Raw genomic sequence first — 26,346 nt, 5'->3', positions numbered from 1 at the left:
TCAAGAAAGGGTAAAGTCATGAGCGCCGTTATAGAAAAATTGAATACAATTGATAAAATCTTGCTTAAACGCCATGATATAAACTGTTGCTCTAAACAGGATACTAAACATCTTAAATTCCAATGTGGTTTTAGTGAAGAAGTTTTAATTGTGAACTATCATTGGAATAACTATATTCATCTTGGGTTCGAAGAAGTAGAACAATTTGTTTTATTTATGGGAGCTTCTGAAATAGAATCTTTCATGTCTAAAAATTATGAAACCTGTGTTGCTTGTAATAATCTTAAAGATTATGTCTCTTCTATCCTTGATTTTTGCATAGAACATTACAGCAATAATCCTTATATCATTGATTATAAAGAGAGACTCATTCATGCACAAGAATGCACTCATAATTTGCAGGAACCTATGGAAGAAGAAATTGATGAACCTGAAAGCTCATTGGATGAAAAAGAGGAGGAGAGTGATGAACAAAAGGAGGAAGAATGGATTAGCTACCCATGCCAACCTTCGAATGAGAGTAACTCTTTATCTCTTACACTATTTGATTGTCCTCCATGCTTACCATAGGAGGATGAATGTTATGTTCCTGTGGATTCTCCTGAAATATTCCCTATGAGTAAAACTTGTGAGAATAATTATAGTACTGTTATCTATGTGTTATCACCAGAATTTGACCGAGTCAGAGGTGGGCCGCGATCGAGATAGATTTGAAGAGTATACATAGAAGGGATACGTGAATCGGCCCTTTTATACCAAGTTGGGCTAAACTGCCCATGTATCTGTAATATATTAGATCACATTTTAGTTTAGAAGATAGAGTTTTACCCGTGCACGGTTTAGTGCACGCCCACATTAGAAAGTCCCCTGGACTATAAATATGTACCTAGGGTTTATGGAATAAACAACAACCAACGTTCAACCACAAACAAATCTCGGCGCATCGCCAACTCCTTCGTCTCGAGGGTTTCTACCGGTAAGCACCATGCTGCCTAGATCGCATCTTGCGATCTAGGCAGCACAAGCCTGCCCACGTTGTTCATGCGTTGCTCGTGCTGAAGCCTTTTTGATGGCGAGCAACGTAGTTATCTTAGACATGTTAGGGTTAGCATTGTTCTTCGTATCATATGCTTTCGTAGTGTAACCCTTGCATGTCTAGCCGCCCTTACACCTATCTTAGGTGTAGGGGCGGCACCCCGCTTGATCATAGTTTAGTAGATCTGATCCGTTACGGTTGCTCCTTGTTTTATCAAGGATTAGTTTAACATCCGCAATAGTTAGGCCTTACAAAGGGCTGGAGGATCCAGCGGCGTGTAGGGTGGCGTTTGCTAGCCCTAGAAAGGACGTTCCGAGGATCAACCTCGTGTTGGTTTTTAGGCCCTGTCTAGGATCGGCTTACGGTCACCGTGCGCGAGCGCGAGGCCCAGTCGTGAGTAGGATGATCCGATTATGCGGTGAAAACCCTAAATTGTCGTAGATCTAATCAGCTTTATCTTGATCAAACAGGACCACCATATATTCGGACACCCCGTCTGAATCATGGGTGGATCGGCTCTTTGAGCCGATTCACAGGATAACCTGAGAGCCGATCGAGGCTCGTATTTAACGTTTACGTGTGTGCCCTGCAGGAAACTAAGCGAGGCATCATCCACACCTTCCTGACCAGGTATAGGTCAGGTGGCACGCCCTTGTGATAAGCATCGGACGTGCGACCAGGAGGCTTTGCGGGCCGTCGCTGATGTCTACGGGAGCTTCTATTCTTGTAGACAGTGTTGGGCCTCCAAGAGCAGAGGTTTGTAGAACAGCAGCAAGTTTCCCTTAAGTGGATCACCCAAGGTTTATCGATCTCAGGGAGGAAGAGGTCAAAGATATCCCTCTCATGCAACCCTGCAACCACAAAGCAAGAAGTCTCTTGTGTCCCCAACACACCTAATAGGTGCACTAGTTCGGCGAAGAGATAGTGAAATACAGGTGGTATGAATAAGCGATGAGCAACGGCAACGACACCAGAAAAGTGCTTCGCCCAGGACAGTAAACAAGCAGTAGTAATGTAGCAGTAGTAACGCAGTAAAACAGTAAACAAGCAGCGATAGAAGTATTTAGGAACAAGGCCTAGGGATTACACTTTCACTAGTGGACACTCTCAACATTGATCACATAACAGAATAGATAAATGCATACTCTACACTTTTGTTGGATGATGAACACATTGCGTAGGATTACACGAACCCTCAATGCCGGAGTTAACAAGCTCCACAATAATGCTCATGTTTTAGTAACCTTTAGTGTAAGATAGATCAACGAGACTAAACCAAGTACTAGCATAGCATGCACACTTGTCACCTTCATGCATATGTAGGAGGAATAGATCACATCAATATTATCATAGCAATAGTTAACTTCGCAATCTACAAGAGATCATGATCATAGCATAAACCAAGTACTAACACGGTGCACACATCTGTCACCTTTGCACACGTGCGGGAGGAATAAAACTACTTTAATAACACATCACTAGAGTAGCACATAGATAAATTGTGATACAAACACATTGCAATCATAAAGAGATATAAATAAGCACCTCACTATGCCATTCAACGAGTGAATAAGTATTCTGTGAAATATGGCCTAAGAGACCCACACAGTGCACACACTGTCACCTTTACACACGTGGGGCAAGGAGTCTCCGGAGATCACATAAGTAAAACTCACTTGACTAGCATAATGACATCTAGATTACAAGCATCATCATATGAATCTCAATCATGTAAGGCAGCTCATGAGATTATTGTATTGAAGCACATAGGAGAGAGATGAACCACATAGCTACCGGTACAGCCCCGAGCCTCGATGGAGAACTACTCCCTCCTCATGGGAGCAGCAGCGGTGATGAAGATGGCGGTGGAGATGGCAGCGGTGTCGATGGAGAAGCCTTCCGGGGCACTTCCCCGCTCCGGCAGGGTGCCGGAACGGAGACTCCTGTCCCCCGGATCTTGGCTTCGCGATGGCGGCGGCTCCGGAAGGTTTTCCGTATCGTGGTTCTTCGCCTCGGGGTTTTCGATCCAGGGGCTTTATATAGGCGAAGAGGCGGCGCAGGAGGGCTGACGGGGGGCCACACCATAGGGCGGCGCGGCCCCTCTCGGCCGCGCCGGCCTAGGGTTTGGTGGCCCTGTGGCCCCCTCTCGACCTCTCCGGTGTGTTCTGGATGCTTCCGGGGATTCTAAGATCTTTGGCGTTGATTTCGTCCGATTCCGAGAATATTTCGTTACTAGGATTTCTGAAACCAAAAACAGCGAGAAAACGAGAACCGGCACTTCGGCATCTTGTTAATAGGTTAGTTCCGGAAAATGCACGAATATGACATAAAGTGTGCATAAAACATGTAGATAACATCAATAATGTGGCATGGAACACAAGAAATTATCGATACGTCGGAGACGTATCAGCATCCCCAAGCTTAGTTCCGCTCGTCCCGAGCGGGTAAAACGATAACAAAGATAATTTCTGGAGTGACATGCCATCATAAACTTGATCATACTATTTGTAAAGCATATGTAGTGAATGCAGCGATCAAAACAATGTATATGACATGGGTAAACAACTGAATCATAAAGCAAAGACTTTTCATGAATAGCACTTCAAGACAAGCATCAATAAGTCTTGCATAAGAGTTAACTCATAAAGTAATAATTCAAAGTAAAGGTATTGAAGCAACACAAAAGAAGATTAAGTTTCAGCGGTTGCTTTCAACTTGTAACATGTATATCTCATGGATAATTGTCAATGCAAAGCAATATAACAAATGCAATATGCAAATATGTAAGAATCAATGCACAGCTCACACAAGTGTTTGCTTCTTGAGGTGGATAGAAATAGGTGAACTGACTCAACATTGAAAGTAAAAGAATGGTCCTCATAGAGGAAAAGCATCGATTGCTATATTTGTGCTAGAGCTTTGATTTTAAAAACATGAAACAATTTTGTCAACGGTACTAATAAAGCATATGCATCATGTAAATTATATCTTATAAGTTGCAAGCCTCATGCATAGTGTACCAATAGTGCCCGCACCTTGTCCTAATTAGCTTGGACTACCTGGATTATCACCGCAATACATATGCTTTAACCAAGTTTCACAAAGGGGTACCTCTATGCCGCCTGTACAAAGGTCTAAGGAGAAAGCTCGCATTTGGATTTCTCGCTTTTGATTATTCTCAACTTAGACATCCATACCGGGACAACATAGACAACGAGATAATGGACTCCTCTTTTAATGCTTTAAGCATTTGACAACAATTAATTCTTTTCTCATTAGAGATTTGAGGATGTTTGTCCAAAACTGAAACTTCCACCATGGATCATGGCTTTAGTTAGCGGCCCAATGTTCTTCTCTCACAATATGCATGCTCAAACCATTCAACTCAGTGTAGATCGCCCTTACTTCCGACAAGACGAACATGCATAGCAACTCACATGAAATTCAACAATGAGTTGATGGCGTCCCCAGTAAACATGGTTATCGCACAACAGGCAACTTAATAAGAGATAAAGTGCATAATTACATATTCAATACCACAATAGTTTTTAAGCTATTTGTCCCATGAGCTATATATTGCAAAGGTGAATGATGGAATTTTAAAGGTAGCACTCAAGCAATTTACTTTGGAATGGCGGGAAAATACCATGTAGTATAGGTAGGTATGGTGGACACAAATGGCATAGTGGTTGGCTCAAGTATTTTGGATGCATGAGAAGTATTCCCTCTCGATACAAGGTTTAGGCTAGCAAGGCTTATTTGAAACAAACACAAGGATGAACCGGTGCAGCAAAACTCACATAAAAGACATATTGAAAACATTATAAGACTCTACACCGTCTTCCTTGTTGTTCAAACTCAATACTAGAAATTATCTAGACTTTAGAGAGACCAATTATGCAAACCAAATTTTAGCATGCTCTATGTATTCTTCACTAATAGGTGCAAAGTATATGATGCAAGAGCTTAAACATGAGCACAACAATTGCCAAGTATCACATTACCCAAGACATTATAGCAATTACTACATGTATCATTTTCCAATTCCAACCATATAACAATTTAACGAAGGAGAAACTTCGCCATGAATACTATGAGTAGAAACCAAGGACATACTTGTCCATATGCTACGGAGGAGCGTGTATCTCTCCCATAAAGTGAATGCTAGGATCCATTTTATTCAAACAAAACAAAAACAAAAACAAACCGACGCTCCAAGAAAAAGCACATAAGATGTGATGGAATAAAAATATAGTTTCGAGGGAGGAACCCGATAATGTTGTCGATGAAGAAGGGGATGCCTTGGGCATCCCCAAGCTTAGACGCTTGAGTCTTCTTGATATATGCAGGGGTGAACCACCGGGTGCATCCCCAAGCTTAGAGCTTTTCACTCTCCTTAATCATGTTGCATCATACTCCTCTCTTGATCCTTGAAAACTTCCTCCACACCAAACTCGAAACAACTCATTAGAGGGTTAGTGGACAATAAAAATTAACATGTTCAGAGGTGACACAATCATTCTTAACACTTCTGGACATTGCATAAAGCTACTGGACATTAATGGATCAAAGAAATTCATCCAACATAGCAAAAGAGGCAATGCGAAATAAAAGGCAGAATCTGTCAAAACAGAACAGTCCGTAAAGATGGATTTTATTAGGCCACCAGACTTGCTCAAATGAAAATGCTCAAATTGAATGAAAGTTGCGTACATATCTGAGGATCACTCACGTAAATTGGCATAATTTTCTGAGTTACCTACAGAGAATTAGACCCAGATTCGTGACAGCAAAGAAATCTGTTTCTGCGCAGTAATCCAAATCTAGTACTTACTTTACTATCAAAGACTTTACTTGGCACAACAAAACACAAAACTAAGATAAGGAGAGGTTGCTACAGTAGTAAACAACTTCCAAGACACAAATATAAAACAAAGTACTGTAGCAAAATAACACATGGGTTATCTCCCAAGAAGTTCTTTCTTTTTAGCCATTAAGATGGGCTCAGCAGCTTTAATGATGCACTCGCAAGAAATAGTATTTGAAGCAAAAGAGAGCATCAAGAGGCAAATTCAAAACAAATTTAAGTCTAACATGCTTCCTATGCATAGGAATCTTGTAAATAAACAAGTTCATGAAGAGCAAAGTAACAAGCATAGGAAGATAAAACAAGTGTAGCTTCAAAAATTTCAGCACATAGAGAGGTGTTTTAGTAACATGAAAATTTCTACAACCATATTTTCCTCTCTCATAATAACTTTCAGTAGCAACATGAGCAAACTCAACAATATAACTATCACATAAAGCATTCTTATCATGAGTCTCATGCATAAAATTATTACTCTCCACATAAACATAATCAATTTTATTAGTTGTAGTGGGAGCAAATTCAACAAAGTAGCTATCATTATTATTCTCATCAAGTGTAGGAGGCATAGTATAATCACAACAAAATTTACTCTCCATAGTAGGTTGTACCAAAAGACCACTATCATTATAATCATCATAAATAGGAGGCAAAGTATCATCAAAGAAAATTTTCTCCTCAATGCTTGGGGGACTAAAAAGATCATGAAAACCAGCTTCCCCAAGCTTAGAACTTTCTATATCATTATCAACAATGGTGTTCAAAGCGTTCATACTAATATTACTACCAAGCATGCAAATAAGATTTCATAGGTTTTTTAATTTTCGCATCAAACAATCCATGTTTTAAATCAGGAAATAGAATAAGAAGCTCACTCTTGTACATTATGCCAAACTAGTGTAAACAAGAAACAACAAGATGCAATTGTAGGATCTAAAGGAAATAGCTTCGAGCACAAACACAATGGCGCCAGAAAAGTACTGTTACCTGGAACCGGAGTATGAGTGCCTTTTTACCTTTCCTCCCCGGCAACGGCGCCAGAAAAGTGCTTGGCGCGTAGTTGACGAGGGAGGAAAAGTGCTTAGTTGTCGGGCTTGCCAATATGTGAGTGCCGTTTACCTTCCCTCCCTGGCAACGGCGCCAGAAAAGTGCTTGATGTCTACGGGAGCTTCTATTCTTGTAGACAGTGTTGGGCCTCCAAGAGCAGAGGTTTGTAGAACAGCAGCAAGTTTCCCTTAAGTGGATCACCCAAGGTTTATCGATCTCGGGGAGGAAGAGGTCAAAGATATCCCTCTCATGCAACCCTGCAACCACAAAGCAAGAAGTCTCTTGTGTCCCCAACACACCTAATAGGTGCACTAGTTCGGCGAAGAGATAGTGAAATACAGGTGGTATGAATAAGCAGTAGCAACGGCAACGACACCAGAAAAGTGCTTCGCCCAGGACAGTAAACAAGCAGTAGTAATGTAGCAGTAGTAACGCAGTAAAACAGTAAACAAGCAGCGTAGCAGTATTTAGGAACAAGGCCTAGGGATTACACTTTCACTAGTGGACACTCTCAACATTGATCACATAACAGAATAGATAAATGCATACTCTACACTTTTGTTGGATGATGAACACATTGCGTAGGATTACACGAACCCTCAATGCCGGAGTTAACAAGCTCCACAATAATGCTCATGTTTTAGTAACCTTTAGTGTAAGATAGATCAACGGACTAAACCAAGTACTAGCATAGCATGCACACCGTCACCTTCATGCATATGTAGGAGGAATAGATCACATCAATATTATCATAGCAATAGTTAACTTCGCAATCTACAAGAGATCATGATCATAGCATAAACCAAGTACTAACACGGTGCACACACTCGTCACCTTTGCACACGTGCAGGAGGAATAAAACTACTTTAATAACACATCACTAGAGTAGCACATAGATAAATTGTGATACAAACACATTGCAATCATAAAGAGATATAAATAAGCACCTCACTATGCCATTCAACAGTGAATAAGTATTCTGTGAAATATGGCCTAAGAGACCCACACGGTGCACACACTGTCACCTTTACACACGTGGGGCAAGGAGTCTCCGGAGATCACATAAGTAAAACTCACTTGACTAGCATAATGACATCTAGATTACAAGCATCATCATATGAATCTCAATCATGTAAGGCAGCTCATGAGATTATTGTATTGAAGCACATAGGAGAGAGATGAACCACATAGCTACCGGTACAGCCCCGAGCCTCGATGGAGAACTACTCCCTCCTCATGGGAGCAGCAGCGGTGATGAAGATGGCGGTGGAGATGGCAGCGGTGTCGATGGAGAAGCCTTCCGGGGCACTTCCCCGCTCCGGCAGGGTGCCGGAACGGAGACTCCTGTCCCCCGCATCTTGGCTTCGCGATGGCGGCGGCTCCGGAAGGTTTTCCGTATCGTGGTTCTTCGCCTCGTGGTTTTCGATCCAGGGGCTTTATATAGGCGAAGAGGCGGCGCAGGAGGGCCGACAGGGGGCCACACCATAGGGCGGCGCGGCCCCCTCCGGCCGCGCCAGCCTAGGGTTTGGTGGCCCCGTGGCCCCCTCTCGACCTCTCCGGTGTGTTCTGGATGCTTCCGGGGATTCTAAGATCTTTGGCGTTGATTTCGTCCGATTCCGAGAATATTTCGTTACTAGGATTTCGAAACCAAAAACAGCAGAAAACGAGAACTGGCACTTCGGCATCTTGTTAATAGGTTAGTTCCAGAAAATGCACGAATATGACATAAAGTGTGCATAAAACATGTAGATAACATCAATAATGTGGCATGGAACACAAGAAATTATCGATACGTCGGAGACGTATCAGTCGCTCAGAGGGACTGGGGCCAGCCGCAGCCCTAGTTATTCCCGGCTCTACCGTGTTGACCATCTCTGCCCGCCAGGGGGTTTCTGACGTCAACACATTCTGGCACGCCTGGTGGGACAATCTTCCACATCCACCACATCGCCATCTACATCCGAGATGGCGGGAAGCACTCCTGTCAAGTACGAGGATCTGCCTGGTGAACTCAGGAAGAAACATGACGAGATCAAGGCAGTCCTCGAAGCTGAACTCATCGGCTCCTTTAAGAAGACCCGTCTACCGATGCCAGGCGCATTGATAGCATCGGAAGTGCCGAGACCACCGGCACGCACCGTCGGTATGGCGGAGAGTATGTACCCTGGGAGGCCACAGTCAGGACACCTGTTCAACATCCATATGGTAGAACTTGGGTACCGCCCTGGTAAGGGTAGTGGCGAGGGCAGCTGCTCTCATAGCGAGGGTAAAAGGGGGGCTGGCCCACGTGATCGGCCCCGACACTGCTACGAGGTCCTGGTGATGATCAAGATGGAGGCCGATTCTAGCGATCGGACCGCGTTATCCGCGCCGCCGGCTCTCCCAGTATTTGGCGTCGACCTCACGGGTGACGGGAAGCTAGGGTACGGGTTCACCTCGGCTGATGAGCTGGAGGAAGTCGACATCGGCCATGGGGACAAGCCGCGACCAACTTTTATCAGCAAGAAGTTGGATCCACAGCTCAGGAGTCAGATGATTGCTCTGTTGAAGGAATACCCAGATTGCTTCGCATGGGACTACACAGAGATGCCTGGGTTAGACAGGAGCATCATCGAACATCGGCTCCCCCTTAAGAAAGGGTTTCGGCCATTCCAACAACGAGCACGTCAGATGAGAGCCGAAATTCTGGAGGAGGTCAAGAAAGAAATCGAGAAGATGTTGGCCGCCGGGTTCATCACGCCATGCAGGTATGCTGAGTGGATCTCCAGTATCGTGCCTGTGGAGAAGAAGGATGGCCGATGGCGTGTGGCCATCGATTTCAGAGATCTCAACAGAGCCACCCCCAAGGACGAATATCCGATGCCTGTGGCAGAAACACTGATCAATGCAGCTGCTGGCCACAAGGTGTTGAGCTTCATGGATGGCAACGCCGGCTACAATCAAATCTTCATGGCTCCAGAGGACATACACAAGACCGCTTTCCGAGTACCAGGGGCGGTAGGCTTGTTTGAATATGTAGTTATGACCTTTGGATTGAAGAATGCTGGTGCAACGTACCAACGAGCTATGAATTATATATTTCATGATTTGATCGGTAAGTTGGTGGAAATCTATATCGACGACGTCGTAGTCAAATCGGTCTCCATGGAGGGACACTTGGATGATTTACGACGCGTCCTAGACCGAACTCGGAAGTTCGGACTGAGAATGAACCCGAAGAAGTGCGCCTTCGGTGTAACGGCTGGTCAGTTCCTAGGTTTTCTGGTTCATGAACGGGGAATTGAAATCGGCCTGAAGAGTCAAGAAGCGGTGCGCACCATGCAGCCGCCTACCACGAAGAAGGAGCTCCAACGTCTCATTGGCAAGATCAATTTTGTCCGACGATTCATCTCCAATCTGTCAGGACGAATCGAGCCATTCATGGCGCTGGTGAAGACCAAGTCTGACGATGAATTTCACTGGGGGGCAGAACATCAGCAGGCGTTTGATGAAATTAAGAGGTATCTGATGACGCCGCCTGTGCTAGTTCCGCCCCGGCAAGATCAGCCGTTCTACATCTACCTGTCAGTGGCTGACACGTCCATTGCCTCGGTGGTGGTGCAACTCTACGAGGGCGTCGAAAGGGTCGTTTTCTACCTCAGCAGAAGAATGCTAGACGCGGAAACCAGGTATCCTGAGGTCGAGAAACTGTGCCTCTGCCTGTTCTTTACTTGCACCAAGCTGCATCACATCCTGCTGACAGCGGAGATCTTCGTCATATGCAAGTCGGATGTTGTCAAGCACATGCTGTCGGCCCCCGTGTTGAAAGGCCGACTGGGTAAGTGGATGTTTGCGTTGTCAGAATTTGATCTCCGCTATCAGCCTGCGAAAGCAGTCAAGGGGCAAGCGTTGGCCGATCTCATAGCTGAGCGAATCAGTACCAATATAGCGGCACTATCTATACGTGCATGGGCTATGTTCTTCGACGGATCAGCTTGCGACGACGGTTGTGGCATCGGCATTCTGCTCGTGTCGCCTCGGGGGGCAGAGTACTCCTTCTCCATCAGACTATCTACCCCTTGCACCAACAACGTAGCAGAATATGAAGCGGTGCGCAAGGGGATGGAGTTGCTATTGGAAGCCGGGGCAGAAGCAGTAGAACTTTTTGGGGACTCCAAGTTGGTGATTAACCAGCTCACGGACGAATATAAGTGCGAGAGTGAATCGCTTTTCCCGTATTGGATGGAATGCCGTGAGTTGATGACACAGTTTCGGTACATCAACTTTAATTGGGTCCCAAGGTCCCAGAACGTCGAGGCCAACAATCTCGCACAGATGGCGTCAGGCTACATAGACATACCTGACGGGTCAGAAGTTCAGGTACAATTCCTGGAACAGGATGACTGGAGAACCGATATCTTCAATTATTTGAAGGATTCGGCTCGGGGGGCACCCAAAAGGATAAGATACAAGGCCATGAAGTATGTCCTCATAGGAGATGACATGTTTTACAGGACGTTGGAAGGATTGCTACTCAAGTGCTTAGGGCCAACAGAATCTAATCGGCTCCTGCATGAGGTACACGAAGGCGCCTGTGGGACTCACCAATCGGCCCAGAAGATGAAGTGGTTAATCCGACGATCGGGGTTTTATTGGCCCACCATGCTTGAAGACTGCTTCAATTACTATAAGGGGTGCCAAGCATGCCAGATGTTTGGGAAGATTCAGATGGTACCAGCATCGGCGATGAACCCTATCATCAAGCCTTGGCCGTTCCGAGGGTGGGGCATGGATATGATCGGCAAAATTCATCCGGCGTCAAGTAAAAAACACGAATGGATTTTGGCCATCACAGACTATTTCACCAAGTGGGTGGAAGCCGTCCCTATGAAGAAGGTGAAATCAGAAGACGTGATTCAGTTTGTGAAAGAACACGTGATTCATAGGTTCGGGATTCCCCAAACTATCACGACCGATGGAGGTTCGGTTTTCGTTTCTAAAGAATTTAGGAAATTCTGCGATGACATGGGGATTAAATTGATCCGATCATCTCCGTACTATGCTCAAGCTAATGGGCAGGCTGAAGCGTCCAATCAGAGTTTAATCAAGCTAATCAAGAGAAAGATTGACGAGAACCCTAGGGATTGGCATGAGAAGTTATCAGAAGCATTATGGGCCTACCGCATGTCGCGCCATGGAGCTATAAAGACTTCGCCGTACCAGCTTGTCTATGGGAAGGAAGCTGTATTACCTTGGGAAATTACGGCTGGATCAAGACGTGTCACGTTTCAGAATGATCTGACAGCGGAAGAATATGCAACCCTGATGAGTGACACTATTGAGGATGCAACAGAACTTAGACTTTGGTCGTTAGAGAAGATTAAAGAAAATAAAGCCAGGGTAGCCCGGGCATACAATAAGAAGGTGAGACCAAAGGAGTTTCAGGTTGGCGATTTAGTATGGGAAGCCGTGTTGCCATTAGGAACCAGGGATAAAGCATACGGCAAATGGTCTCCTAATTGGCACGGTCCTTACAAAGTCATCCAAGTTCTGAAGGGCAATGCCTATATGCTTGAACAATTGGATGGTGTGAAGTTCCCAGTGGCCGTCAACGGCCAACATCTCAAGAAGTATTTCCCAAGCATGTGGGAGGATAGGCAGTAATATGTGGAGGCCGATTTTTAGATCGGCCAGTAAAAAAAAATCACAGCCGATGTACAGACATCGACTTGAGAAAACATGTGGAAACAACAGTGTGCTAACAGCCGATGCACAGGCATCGACTTCAGAATAGTAAAGCCGGTGCATGGCCATCGACTCTAGCGAAACGAGCTCAATCCAGATCATAATGTTTGGGACAATTTCCTGGTGGTTTGTTGAGAGTTCAATCTGCACGTTCATGATGGTTCGGACAGGGCCAAACCTGCTGGGCTGTATGGTTAGGCAACGTTTTCTTGCCTCGAATTGCTCTTGAAAGTGCAAGCCGATGCCTCGTCATCGGCTCTTTGTACAACGATCTCGATGTGACGATCGGCAAAGTCGACAAGAAAGCAAGATTCATTGGGGGAGGAGCCGATTGTTCAGGAAGAGCAGGAGCCAAGATGCTACTACCACTCCCTGGTACGAGGGCCGTTGCTGCCTTCGTCTTCCTCATCGTTGACAGATCTAAGGGCTGTAGCGGCCCTTGTCTCCCTCATTATCATCATCGCTGACGTTGTCCTACCAGGCACGGAGTGCTTTGCTGGTGGGTAACCTTCGAGGGAGTCATCATCGTCATCCTCTACCTTCCCCGAGAAATCGTCGAGATGAAGTTTTTGCCGATGACTGAGGAGTTGAGAAAATGAGAGGTCATGATAAAGGATGCTGCAACAGTTCCGCTCTGCCGTGACATGCCCCGGCGAAAGAAAAGCATAATGATTTTGGAAATGTTATTTCCAAAACCAGGGGGGCATGTGTTATCACCAGAATTTGACCGAGTCAGAGGTGGGCCGCGATCGAGATAGATTTGAAGAGTATACATAGAAGGGATACGTGAATCGGCCCTTTTATACCAAGTTGGGCTAAACTGCCCATGTATCTGTAATATATTAGATCACATTTTAGTTTAGAAGATAGAGTTTTACCCGTGCACGGTTTAGTGCACGCCCACATTAGAAAGTCCCCTGGACTATAAATATGTACCTAGGGTTTATGGAATAAACAACAACCAACGTTCAACCACAAACAAATCTCGGCGCATCGCCAACTCCTTCGTCTCGAGGGTTTCTACCGGTAAGCACCATGCTGCCTAGATCGCATCTTGCGATCTAGGCAGCACAAGCCTGCCCACGTTGTTCATGCGTTGCTCGTGCTGAAGCCTTTTTTATGGCGAGCAACGTAGTTATCTTAGACATGTTAGGGTTAGCATTGTTCTTCGTATCATATGCTTTCGTAGTGCAACCCTTGCATGTCTAGCCGCCCTTACACCTATCTTAGGTATAGGGGCGGCACCCCGCTTGATCATAGTTTAGTAGATCTGATCCGTTACGGTTGCTCCTTGTTTTATCAAGGATTAGTTTAACATCCGCAATAGTTAGGCCTTACAAAGGGCTGGAGGATCCAGCGGCGTGTAGGGTGGCGTTTGCTAGCCCTAGAAAGGACGTTCCGAGGATCAACCTCGTGTTGGTTTTTAGGCCCTGTCTAGGATCGGCTTACGGTCACCGTGCGCGAGCGCGAGGCCCGACCGTGAGTAGGATGATCCGATTATGCGGTGAAAACCCTAAATCGTCGTAGATCTAATCAGCTTTATCTTGATCAAGCAGGACCACCATATATTCGGACACCCCGTCCGAATCATGGGTGGATCGGCTCTTTGAGCCGATTCACGAGATAACCCGAGAGCCGATCGAGGCTCGTATTTAACGTTTACGTGTGTGCCCCTGCAGGAAACTAAGCGAGGCATCATCCACACCTTCCTGACCAGGTATAGGTCAGGTGGCACGCCCTTGTGATAAGCATCGGACGTGCGACCAGGAGGCTTTGCGGGCCGTCGCTCAGAGGGACTGGGGCCAGCCGCAGCCCTAGTTATTCCCGGCTCTACCGTGTTGACCATCTCTGCCCGCCAGGGGGTTTCTGACGTCAACACTATGATAATCCATGCTATTTTGATAAATCTTATGATAATGTTTTGTTTGTGCCTGATATCGAAATGCATGGTACTAAAGAGTTTTGCTTGGCAAATGTTTATGATAAAGCTCTAGATGATGGTCCTATGTTACTTGATAATATTAATTGTACTACTAATGAAAATGGGATTGGAAAGGTCTTGACTTTATCTAGGAGTCCCATATCTCTTGAGTTTGATCAATCATCTTGTTATATTATTGATAAAAGTGGGTTTGAAAGTTTTAATTCCATTATTGTTGAGCTTGATAAAAATTATGTGTTTGTAGATCATGAAAAGCATGTTGTATGTGATAGTTATATTGTTGAGTTTGTTCATGATGCTACTGAAAATTATTATGAGAGAGGTAAATATGGTTGTAGAAATTTTCATGGTACTAAAACACCTCTCTATATGCTGAAACTTTTGAAGTTACTCTTGTTTTATCTTCCTATGCTTGTCACTTTGTTCTTTATGAATTTATTTGTGTACAAGATTCCTATGCATAGGAAGTGGGTTAGACTTAAATATGTTTTGAACTTGCTCTTTGATGCTCTCTTTGCTTCAACTCTCATCCTTATGTGAGCATCATTAAAATTGTTGAGCCCATCTTAATGGCTATAAAGAAAGCACTTCTTGGGAGATAACCCATGTTTTTATTTTGCTACTGTTTTGTTGTGTCTTGGAAGTTGTTACTACTGCAGCAACCTCTCCTTATCTTTATTTTATTGCATTGTTGTGCCAAGTAAAGTCTCTAATAGAAAGTTGATGCTAGATTTGGATTTCTGCGCAGATACAGATTTTTAGCTGTCACGAATTTGAGTTTTTCTCTCTGTAGAAGAATCTAAAAATTCTGAAAAAATTCATGCGTTATCCTCAGATATGTACGCAACTTTCATTAGTTTTGAGTGTTCTGATTTGAGCAACGGAAGTACCTCGAAAAAATTCATCTTTACTGGTTGTTCTGTTTTGGCAGATTCTGTCTCTGTTTTTTTGCATTGTCTCTTGTGGACTTTAAGTAAGGCTTTCTAGACGTGGAGAGCTGTAGCTAATGTTTTATTGAGTTCTTGCAATGTGTCACTACAGAACTAAAGTGGATTAAAGTTTTTTGAGTACTAACCCCTCTAATGAAGTTTATGAGAAGTTTGGTGTGGCAGAAGTTTTCAAGGGTCAAGAGAGAAGGGTGATATACTGTGATCAAGAAGAGTGAAGAGCCTAAGCTTGAGGATGCCCGAATGGATCATCCAAGCATATTTCAAGAAGACTCAAGCGTCTAAGCTTGGGGATGCCCAAGGCATCCCCTTCTTCATCAACAACTTATCAGGTCATCTCTAGTGAAACTATATTGTCAAGAGAGAAGGGTGATATACTGTGATCAAGAAGAGTGAAGAGCCTAAGCTTGAGGATGCCCGAATGGATCATCCAAGCATATTTCAAGAAGACTCAAGCGTCTAAGCTTGGGGATGCCCAAGGCATCCCCTTCTTCATCAACAACTTATCAGGTCATCTCTAGTGAAACTATATTTTTATTCCGTCACATCTTATGTTCTTTACTTGGAGCGTCTGTTTGTTTTTATTTTTTGTTTATGTCTGAATAAATTCGGATCCTAGCAATCCTTGTGTGGGAGAGAGACACGCTCTGCTTTTTCATATGAACACTGGTGTTCTTCGTTTTATTTTTCATGTTCATAGCGAAGCTGAGAGCCGCAGCACTTATTGATATTTGGTTGGAAACAGAAAATGCTTCATATTGTCTTGAATAATTTGATACTTGGCAATTGTTTTGAGCTCTCAAGTAGATCATGTTTAAGCTCTTGCATCATGTAGTTTAAACCTATTAGTGGAGAACTACCGTAGAGCTTGTTGAAATTTGGTTTGCATGATTGGTCTCTCTAAGGTCTAGATATTTTCCGGTAAAAGTGTTTGAGCAACAAGGAAGACAGTGTAGAGTCTTATAATGCTTGCAATATGTTCTTATGTAAGTTTTGCTGTACCGGTTATACTTGTGTTTGCTTCAAACAACCTTGCTAGCCAAAACCTTGTACTGAGAGGGAATGCTTCTCGTGCATCCAAAACCTTGAGCCAAAACCTATGCCATTTGTGTCCACCATATCTACCTACTATGTGGTATTTTCTGCCATTCCAAGTAAATACTTCATGTGCTACCTTTAAACAATTCAAAAGCTATTATCTCTTATTTGTGTCAATGTTTTATAGCTCATGAGGAAGTATGTGGTGTTTATCTTTCAACCTTGTCATTTACTTCTGACAGACTTTCACCAATGGACTAGTGTCATATATATCCGCTTATCCAATAATTTTGCAAAAAGAGCTGGCAACGGGGTTCCCAGCCCCAATTAATTAACCTTCACTAATAATTCTCTTCACATGTTTTGCCCTGATTCATCAGTAAGCAACTTAATTTTGCAAATAGACGCTCCTCCATGGTATGTGAAATGTGGAAGGCACCCGAGGATTCAGTTAGCCATGCTTTGTGAAAGCAAAAGGTTGGGAGGAGTGTCATCCATAAATAAAACTAAAGTACATGTGTAAACAAAAGAGAAGAGGGATGATCTACCTTGCTGGTAGAGATAACGTCCTTCATGGGAGCCGCTCTTGAAAGTCTGGTTGATAAGGTAGTTAGAGTACCCGCTACCATTCGTTGACAACAACAAACACCTCTCAAAACTTTACTTTTATGCTCTCTATATGATTTCAAAACTTGAAAAGCTCTAGCACATGATTTAATCCCTGCTTCCCTCTGCGAAGGGTCTTTCTTTTACTTTATGTTGAGTCAGTTTACCTACTCCTTTCTATCTTAGAAGCAAACACTTGTGTCAACTGTGTGCATTGATTCTTACATGCTTACTTATTGCACTCATTATATTACTTTGTGTTGACAAATATCCATGAGATATGCATGTTGAAAGTTGAAAGCAATTGCTGAAACTTAATCATCCTTTGTGTTGCTTCAATGCCTTCTACTTTGAATTTATTGCTTTATGACTTAACTCTTACGCAAGACTTTTTGATGCTTGTCTTGAAAGTACTATTCATGAAAAGTTTTTGCTATATGTTATCTATTTGTTAGCAAACTATAGATCATTGCCTTGAGTCACTTCATTCATCTCATATGCTTTACAATAGTATGATCAAGATTATGTTAGTAGCATGTCACTTCAGAATTATCGTTTACCTACTCGAGGGCGAGTAGGAACTAATCTTGGGGATGCTTGATACGTCTCCAACGTATCTATAATTTCTGATGTTCCATGCTAGTTTTATGACAATACCTACATGTTTTGCTCATACTTTATAATGTTTTTATGCATTTTCCGGGACTAACCTATTAACAAGATGCCGAAGTGCCAGTTCCTGTTTTCTACTGTTTTTGGTTCCAGAAAAGCTGTTCGGGTAATATTCTCGTAATTCAACGAAACAAAAGCCGAACCTCCTATTTTACCGAGACGGACCCAGAACACCGAAGGAGAGACGGAGAGGGGCCAAGGGGGCCCCACACCACCTGGCGGCGCGGCCAAGAGGGGGGCGCGCCCAGCTATGGGGTGGGCCCCTCGGGACCCCTCCGACGCCGCTCTTTCGCCTATATAATCTATCAGACGCGAAAACCCTACGTCGACAGATCATATTCCAGAAAGACTCCAGGAGCGCCGCCGCCATCGCGAAACATAGTTTCGGGGGTCAGAAGTTCCTGTTTCGGCACCCTGCCGGGACGGGGATTGACCCCCGGAAGTCTTCTCCATCGATGCCACCGCCTCCATCATGCTCCGTGAGTAGTTCCCCCATGGACTACGGGTTCTAGCTGTAGCTAGTTGGTACTCTCTCTCCCATGTACTTCAATACAATGATCTCATGAGCTGCCTTACATGATTGAGATCCATCTGATGTAATTGGTGTTGTGTTTGTTAGGATCCGATGAATTGTTACATTATGATTAGTCTATCTATATAAGTTTGTGAAGTTATTGTTGCTGCAACCTTGTTGTGTTTAATGCTTGTCACTAGTGCACGAGTGGCATAATCTTAGATTTAAGCTCTATAATTATTGCTTAGATTGTATCTACAAGTTGTTTGCACATGTCTATGTTCGGAACCCGAGGCCCCAGAGTGACAAAGAATCGGGATAACCGGAGGGGAAGGCTTAGATATGAGGATCACATGTTTTCACCAAGTGTTAATGCTTTGCTCCGGTGCTCTATTAAAAGGAGTACCTTAATTACCAGTAGTTTCCCTTGAGGCCCGGCTGCCACCGGCTGGTAGGACAAAAGATGTTATGCAAGTTTCTCATTGCGAGCACGTATGACTATATATGGAAAACATGCCTACATGATTAATAAACTTGATGTTCTGTCTTAATGTTATTTCAATCTGTTGTCGTCAGAAACCCCCTGGCGGGCAGAGACGGGCAACACAGTAGAGCCGGGAACAACTAGGGCTGCGGCTGGCCCCAGTCCCTCAGAGCGACGGCCCGCAAAGCCTCCTGGTCGCACGTCCGATGCTATCGCAAGGGCGTGCCACCTGACCTATACCTGGTCAGGAAGGTGTGGATGATGCCTCGCTTAGTTTCCTGCAGGGCACACACGTAAACGTTAAATACGAGCCTCGATCGGCTCTCAGGTTATCCTGCGAATCGGCTCAAACACCCATGATTCAGACAAGGTGTCCGAATATATGGTGGTCCTGCTTGATCAAGATAAAGCTTATGAGATCTACGACGATTTAGGGTTTTCACCGCATAATCGGATCATCCTACTCACGATTGGGCCTCGCGCTCGCGCACGGTGACCGTAAGCCGATCCTAGACAGGGCCTAAAAACCAACACGAGGTTGATCCTCGGAACATCCTTTCTAGGGCTAGCGAACGTCACCCTACACGCCGCTGGATCCTCCAACCCTTTGTAAGGCCTAACTATTGCAGATATTAAACTAATCCTTGAAGAATCAAGGAGCAACCGTAACGGATCGAATCTACTAAACCATGATCAAGCGGGTGCCGCCCCTACACCTAAGATAGGTGTAAGGGCGGCTAGACATGCAAGGGTCGCACTACGATAGCATATTATACGAGGAACAATGCTAACCCTAACATGTCTAAGATAACTACGTTGCTCGCCATCAAAAAGGCTTCGATACGAGCAACGCATGAACAACGTGGATAGGCATTACGCTGCCTAGATCGCAAGATGCGATCTAGGCAGCATGGTGCTTACCGGTAGAAACCCTCGAGACGAAGGAGTTGGCGATGCGCCGAGATTTGTTTGGGGTGAACGTTGGTTGTTGTTTATTCCATAAACCCTAGGTACATATTTATAGTCCAAGGGACTTTCTAATGTGGGCGTGCACTAAACCGTGCACGGGTAAAACTCTATTTTCTAACCTAAGATGCGATCTACTATGTTACAGATACACGGGCAGTTAAGCCCAACTTGGTATAAAATGCCGATTCACGTATTTCCTCCATGTATATATCTTCAAGCCCATCTTGATCGCGGCCCACCTCTGATCTGGTCAAATTCCGGTGATAACACATGCCCCCCTGGTTTTGGTAATGATAATTTCAAAACCACTCTGTTTTTCTTCCGAGGGGTCATGTCGTGGCAGAGCAGAACCGTCGCAGTATCTTCCATCATGACGACTTGCCCTCCCATCTTCTCTGCACGATTTGACAGTTTTTTGGCACCACCTCCTCGAAAACCGTTCGGACATTAAATCTCCACTTCCTTTATCCCACCGTACCGAACAGCTCTTCTCTTCATCCTCTTCGCATTAGTACTTCCAAAAAACCCTTTTCTGCCACCATGTCTTCCTCTTCCTCCACCTCATCGGAACTTTCCCTTGGGTCCCCTTCATCTCGCGAGCCGACGCCGGAGCCGAACCCGGCGGAGGTCCACGCAGCCAACATCCGCCGCGCCATTGAGGCCGGGGAGGAGTCTAGCCATGACTTCTCCCTCTGGTCGGAGGACGACAAGTCCCTGACCGACGGGGAAAGCGACCTCCGCTTCCTCGCCGACGGGAAAACGGAGGAGGAGAGCGACGACGATCGCTTCTCCTGTGACTTCACCTCTCCCGAGGAGGAGGAGGAGGAAGAAGAGGAGGAGGAGGAGGACGGCACCTCCTCTGACGAGCCTCCGGCCAAGCGGTTCCGCCCTTGGCCGGGGAACCTCAACGACTTCGACAGTGACGACGACGCTGACGAAGAGGACGAGGACAATGAGGGCCCGGTCAGCGGCCATTGGAGCGACGACGAGCCCGCCGGGAGCAGCGCCGACAGCGGCGACGATGAGGGCAGTGACGGCCCGTAGATAGGACATCTAGTATAGGATCAGTAGTAGTAGGCGGGGCAATGTATCCCCTTAGTACTCCCCTTTTGAGAGCAATCAGCTCTTCTATGTAAGAAATCTGGTTTATCAATGAAGAAATTCCCCATTTGATTTTGCCGATTTCCTTGATGTCAATTTAGCCGATTTCCCTTCGTACTGATTCCGCCGATCGCCGCTTAGCCAATGCTTAATAAGCCGATGACAACGCATCGGTCTATCAGGACCCATTCTTCGCCCCTTTGACATCGGAGTGACCGTGAATTTGATCAATGCCCGAAAGTTGAGGTTAACATGTCAATCCTTCACGATCTATCTTTCGCCTTTTCCAACCGATGACTTTGCTCTAGCGGACAACCAGGCAAATCAACGCCCTTACGAAAGCCCCAGAACCACTGCAAAAAACGCAGTCAACTGCCCCCCGAGCCTCTACCGAGGCGAGCATAGCAGTGGGCTAACCAGGCGTGTCGCCATCGGTTTCCAAGTCACGATGCAGAGCTAGCCGATTTCAACAAAAATCGGCTCTCTAGAGCAGAGAACCTTCAGAGTGAGCTGCCCCCCGGGCTTCTTTAGTTCAATTCTCGTGCCTTGCTGACCAGATCGGCTCATCATCCATGGCAGGCTGAAGCAACTTCCGGCGAGGATGTCCTTGTATCTCTGATGCCCTCCAAACTCTGGGCGTAACACCCCCTGGAAGTGACAGCTACCAAGCCACCACCTTGGTCAAAACGTTACAGCCGATTGCTTCGTCATCGGCTGTCCTCCTGGTCTTAGAAGAGATATGCTCCCCTTGTTAGGCTCACCCTTACCCCGACTCGCACGTTTATGCTGCTCTTGTCGTTGGTCAGGGTCATGATCCTCAATCCTGCAGTCCTGGTTCTAGAAGAGGTCACGCTTCTCGCTGCTAGCATCGCTGATCTTGAAGACTTGTCACATCCTTAAGTCGACGTCTGCGCATCGGCTGTGCTTAAAATTTTGTGATTTTTTTTTACGGCCGATTTATGTATCGGCCCCCCATACTTCAATACCCATCATCGAAAGATATCTTGAGCTGCTGGGCATTGGGAAGATACTTTCTCTTCATATCCTCGTATTTATCCACCTGGGTGCCCCCCGAGCCGATTCTGCCAGGTAACTGCTGAAATCGGCTCTATGATTAGCCCAGGCAGTCAATGTGAACGTCGGCTCTGCTAGGACCAGTGTGGTCTTCCTCTAACTCATCAGCCGACGTGAATCCATCGCCTTATCAGATTGGCGTTGAACCAAGGCCGAAAGGATGGTGAGGATAATTTTGGCCGATTGCTGGGATCGGCCTCCACATTGCTTGCTCGATGAAGGTTTTGTAATGTTCCTCCATAAACTTTTTGGGGCCGATCACAAGGATCAGCCTTGCCACGTTCGTCCATCGACGTTTATTTTGTTACACGGTCAGGCCGGTGGATAAAACTAGTCTAACCCCGTTCTTTGTCACGTCGATGCGCTCGCAGTCGTCCAAATTGATGCCTGAGAGCGGCTCTTGGCCTGATGTCTCCCAAACGTCCATGCCAGCCGTTGAAACCTCGACTGAATCATCTGCGTGGACGACTTCTACTTCATCTCCATCCCACTGTATTAGGCATTGGTGCATCGTGGATGGAATGCAACAGTTGGCGTGGATCCAATCTCTCCCTAGTAGGACAGCGTAGGTACTCTTGCTGTCGACAATGAAGAACGTCGTAGGGACAGTTTTCCTTCCTACGGTCAGATCCACATTCAGAACACCTTGCGCGTCAGATGCTTGGCCGTTGAAATCGCTCAGTGTTACGTTGGTCTTGATCAGATCCGAGCTGGAGCGTCCCAACCGACGTAGCATGGAGTATGGCATAATGTTAATCGCCGCCCCGGTGTCTACCAACATCTTGTTGACAGGCTGCCCATTGATGTAACCTCGCAAGTACAGGGCCTTCAGATGCCTGTAACTTCTTTCTTTCGGCTTCTCAAAGATGACCGGCCGTGGGCCGCAGTCCAATTGCGCCACAGGTGCTTCATATAATCTTGGAGCGCTAAACTCCGTTGGAAGAATGAAGACCATGTTCGTGCCAGCCGATGTATCATCATCGGCTTTCGTCTGCTTGGGGCGCCACTCTTTTCTTTGTGGCCGACCTTCTTCATCCAGGGTTCGCTGAACTTTGGCGGCCAGATCAGGCCGTGCCTTCCTCAGCGTGTGCAGGTACAATCTTTCGGCTTCTTCCAAGCCGCGCAATCGCTGAACCCTGCGTTTTTGGGAACAGCTGAGTCCATCAGGGCACCACCTGGGGCGATGATACTTGTCTTCTTCTTCTCCCTCGTCTTCTGAATCATCTAGATCTTCCAAGCGAGGTGACTCAGCGCGTTTGCTTTGTGGCGGGATAGGTCCCAGGCGCTTAAACACAGATACGTTGGCTGCCTCCTTCTTCTTCTGGTTGCATTCTGGGCAATTGCCGATTGTAGGCAATCGGCTCATTCCTGAATCCCAGCAGTGTCTGAAAAAGGGGCAGTCCCAGTGCCTGTCCACGTCGTCTTGTTCCCTTGACCTCCCTCTAGCGTGACGATTGTACCTATCGTCGTTCATGTCATGCTGACGATACCCTCTGTCCTCTGCATCAAACCGACGATACCTCTCATTATCCACGTCGTAGCGTCGACGTCGGTCACACTGCTGCTCATATTTGTTGAGGAGATGCTCGGAGAGTGGACGTTGATACCGCACGCTTCTCACTTCCTCCTCTGTCAGGTACTGTCCGTCATCATCTTGGGGCCGGTCGCGTGGATCGGCCTCCTCTTTGTCCTTGCCACGGGAGTGGCTGCTTTCTGCTTCATCTTTGCCATGGCGGCTTGCAAGCCCTGCCATGTTGACGCCAAAGGAGAACTCTGGCTGGCATATGGAGTGGCTGCGATCCACCATGTTGTCGCTAGGCAACGGACGTGTGTTTTCATTGAGCTCGTTGCCGTGCGCACGGGTCTCTTCAAAGGAGCCGATGAGTTCGGCTTCGAGGGTTGCCTTGATCTCGTGATGTTTCTTTTTGAGCTCATCAGGCAGATCCTCCTACTTGACCGGAGTGCTTTCCGCCATCTCTGACTTCTAATCAGGCGATTGTGGGTTCGTGTCCCACCGGGCGTGCCAGAATGTGTTGTCGTCAGAAACCCCCTGGCGGGCAGAGACGGGCAACACAGTAGAGCCGGGAACAACTAGGGCTGCGGCTGGCCCCAGTCCCTCAGAGCGACGGCCCGCAAAGCCTCCTGGTCGCACGTCCGATGCTATCGCAAGGGCGTGCCACCTGACCTATACCTGGTCGGGAAGGTGTGGATGATGCCTCGCTTAGTTTCCTGCAGGGCACACACGTAAACGTTAAATACGAGCCTCGATCGGCTCTCGAGTTATCTCGCGAATCGGCTCAAAGAGCCGATTCACCCATGATTCAGACAAGGTGTCCGAATATATGGTGGTCCTGCTTGATCAAGATAAAGCTGATGAGATCTACGACGATTTAGGGTTTTCACCGCATAATCGGATCATCCTACTCACGATTGGGCCTCGCGCTCGCGCACGGTGATCGTAAGCCGATCCTAGACAGGGCCTAAAAACCAACACGAGGTTGATCCTCGGAACATCCTTTCTAGGGCTAGCGAACGTCACCCTACACGCCGCTGGATCCTCCAACCCTTTGTAAGGCCTAACTATTGCAGATATTAAACTAATCCTTGAAGAATCAAGGAGCAACCGTAACGGATCGAATCTACTAAACCATGATCAAGCGGGTGCCGCCCTACACCTAAGATAGGTGTAAGGGCGGCTAGACATGCAAGGGTCGCACTACGATAGCATATTATACGAGGAACAATGCTAACCCTAACATGTCTAAGATAACTACGTTGCTCGCCATCAAAAAGGCTTCGATACGAGCAACGCATGAACAACGTGGATAGGCATTACGCTGCCTAGATCGCAAGATGCGATCTAGGCAGCATGGTGCTTACCGGTAGAAACCCTCGAGACGAAGGAGTTGGCGATGCGCCGAGATTTGTTTGGGGTAAACGTTGGTTGTTGTTTATTCCATAAACCCTAGGTACATATTTATAGTCCAAGGGACTTTCTAATGTGGGCGTGCACTAAACCGTGCACGGGTAAAACTCTATCTTCTAACCTAAGATGCGATCTACTATGTTACAGATACACGGGCAGTTAAGCCCAACTTGGTATAAAAGGCCGATTCACGTATTTCCTCCATGTATATATCTTCAAGCCCATCTTGATCGCGGCCCACCTCTGATCTGGTCAAATTCCGGTGATAACACAATCCTATCAATTGCCCAACTGTAATTTGTTCACCCAACACTTGTTATTGGAGAGTTACCACTAGTGTAGATAGCTGGGAACCCCGGTCCATCTGTCATCTGTCATCTGTTATCATCAAATACTCACTCGGTCCTATATGTCATTGGAAGTAGTATCAACTATTTTCTGGTGCCATCGCCTCTGTGTGACTGTTACTGCTGTTGTGTTACTGTTACTATTGCTCTCATATTACTGCTGCTTTCACATCACCCCTGTTACTAGTGCTTTTCCAGGTGCAGCTGAATTGACAACTCAGTTGTTAAGCCTTATAAGTATTCTTTGTCTCCCCTTGTGTCGAATCAATAAATTATGGTTTTACTTTCCTCGAAGACTGTTGCGATCCCCTATACTTGTGGGTTATCAAGGAGCCGCACGGTTCGCTCCGTGTGCGGCGGTGGTAAAACGGCATCATGCCCATATAGGACTGGTTGTTTTTTTCCATCGCCTACCCGCCCCTGCTTTCACCTTATCCTTATCCATGCGAGCACCTCCTCACCACACAATCCCCTCCTCTCTCTCACCACAGGGGAGAGTGCTGCTCGCGAGGAACCAGAGGAGGCGGATGCAGCGGGAGACACAACGCCGGGAGGTGGAGGTGCGGGTCGACGAGCGTATGAAGCCACGCGCGAGGGGAGTAGGTGTACTTCCGCTAGCGTGGCGGAGGCCGTCGCCGGCGAGCATCTGCAGCGTGCTCGGTGGAGGCCTTCGCTGATGAGTATCTGCGGCCTGCTCGCGTGGAGGAGGTGTTCATCTGCTAGCGCGGCAAGGTCGTCGCCGGCGAGCAACTGCGACGTGCTCGGGAGGAGGCAGTCACCGACGAGGTCTGCGGCATGCTCGTCAGGAAGAGGTGTAGTCCCTAGGGCGTGGACGCCGACGACGAGCGCATGGAGGAGGCGCCCTGCCCTTCCGTAGGGCAGGGATGCCGCCGCCGAGCTCGGGGACTCCACCGACGAACGCCTGGAAGAGGCGTGCATCCTTATCGCGGAAACGCTGCCGGTGAGCGGTGTCCGTCTCTGCAGACGAGAGCGAAGAGAGATTTCCTGATTAATTACTGGTAACTGCCTGGTTAGTACTCCGTAATTGCCAT

General features: G+C 46.4%; 1 pseudogene; it reads right to left on the bottom strand.

Moving 5' to 3' along the window:
* LOC124680656 overlaps positions 1–26,233 on the bottom strand; it is a 35,449-nt pseudogene extending 9,216 nt beyond the window's left edge.
* Positions 26,234–26,346: the final 113 nt, after the last annotated feature.

Source organism: Lolium rigidum, unplaced genomic scaffold, assembly GCF_022539505.1.
Source record: "Lolium rigidum isolate FL_2022 unplaced genomic scaffold, APGP_CSIRO_Lrig_0.1 contig_24242_1, whole genome shotgun sequence".
NCBI lineage: Eukaryota > Viridiplantae > Streptophyta > Magnoliopsida > Poales > Poaceae > Lolium > Lolium rigidum.
This window is presented reverse-complemented; position numbering and strand designations above follow the sequence as displayed.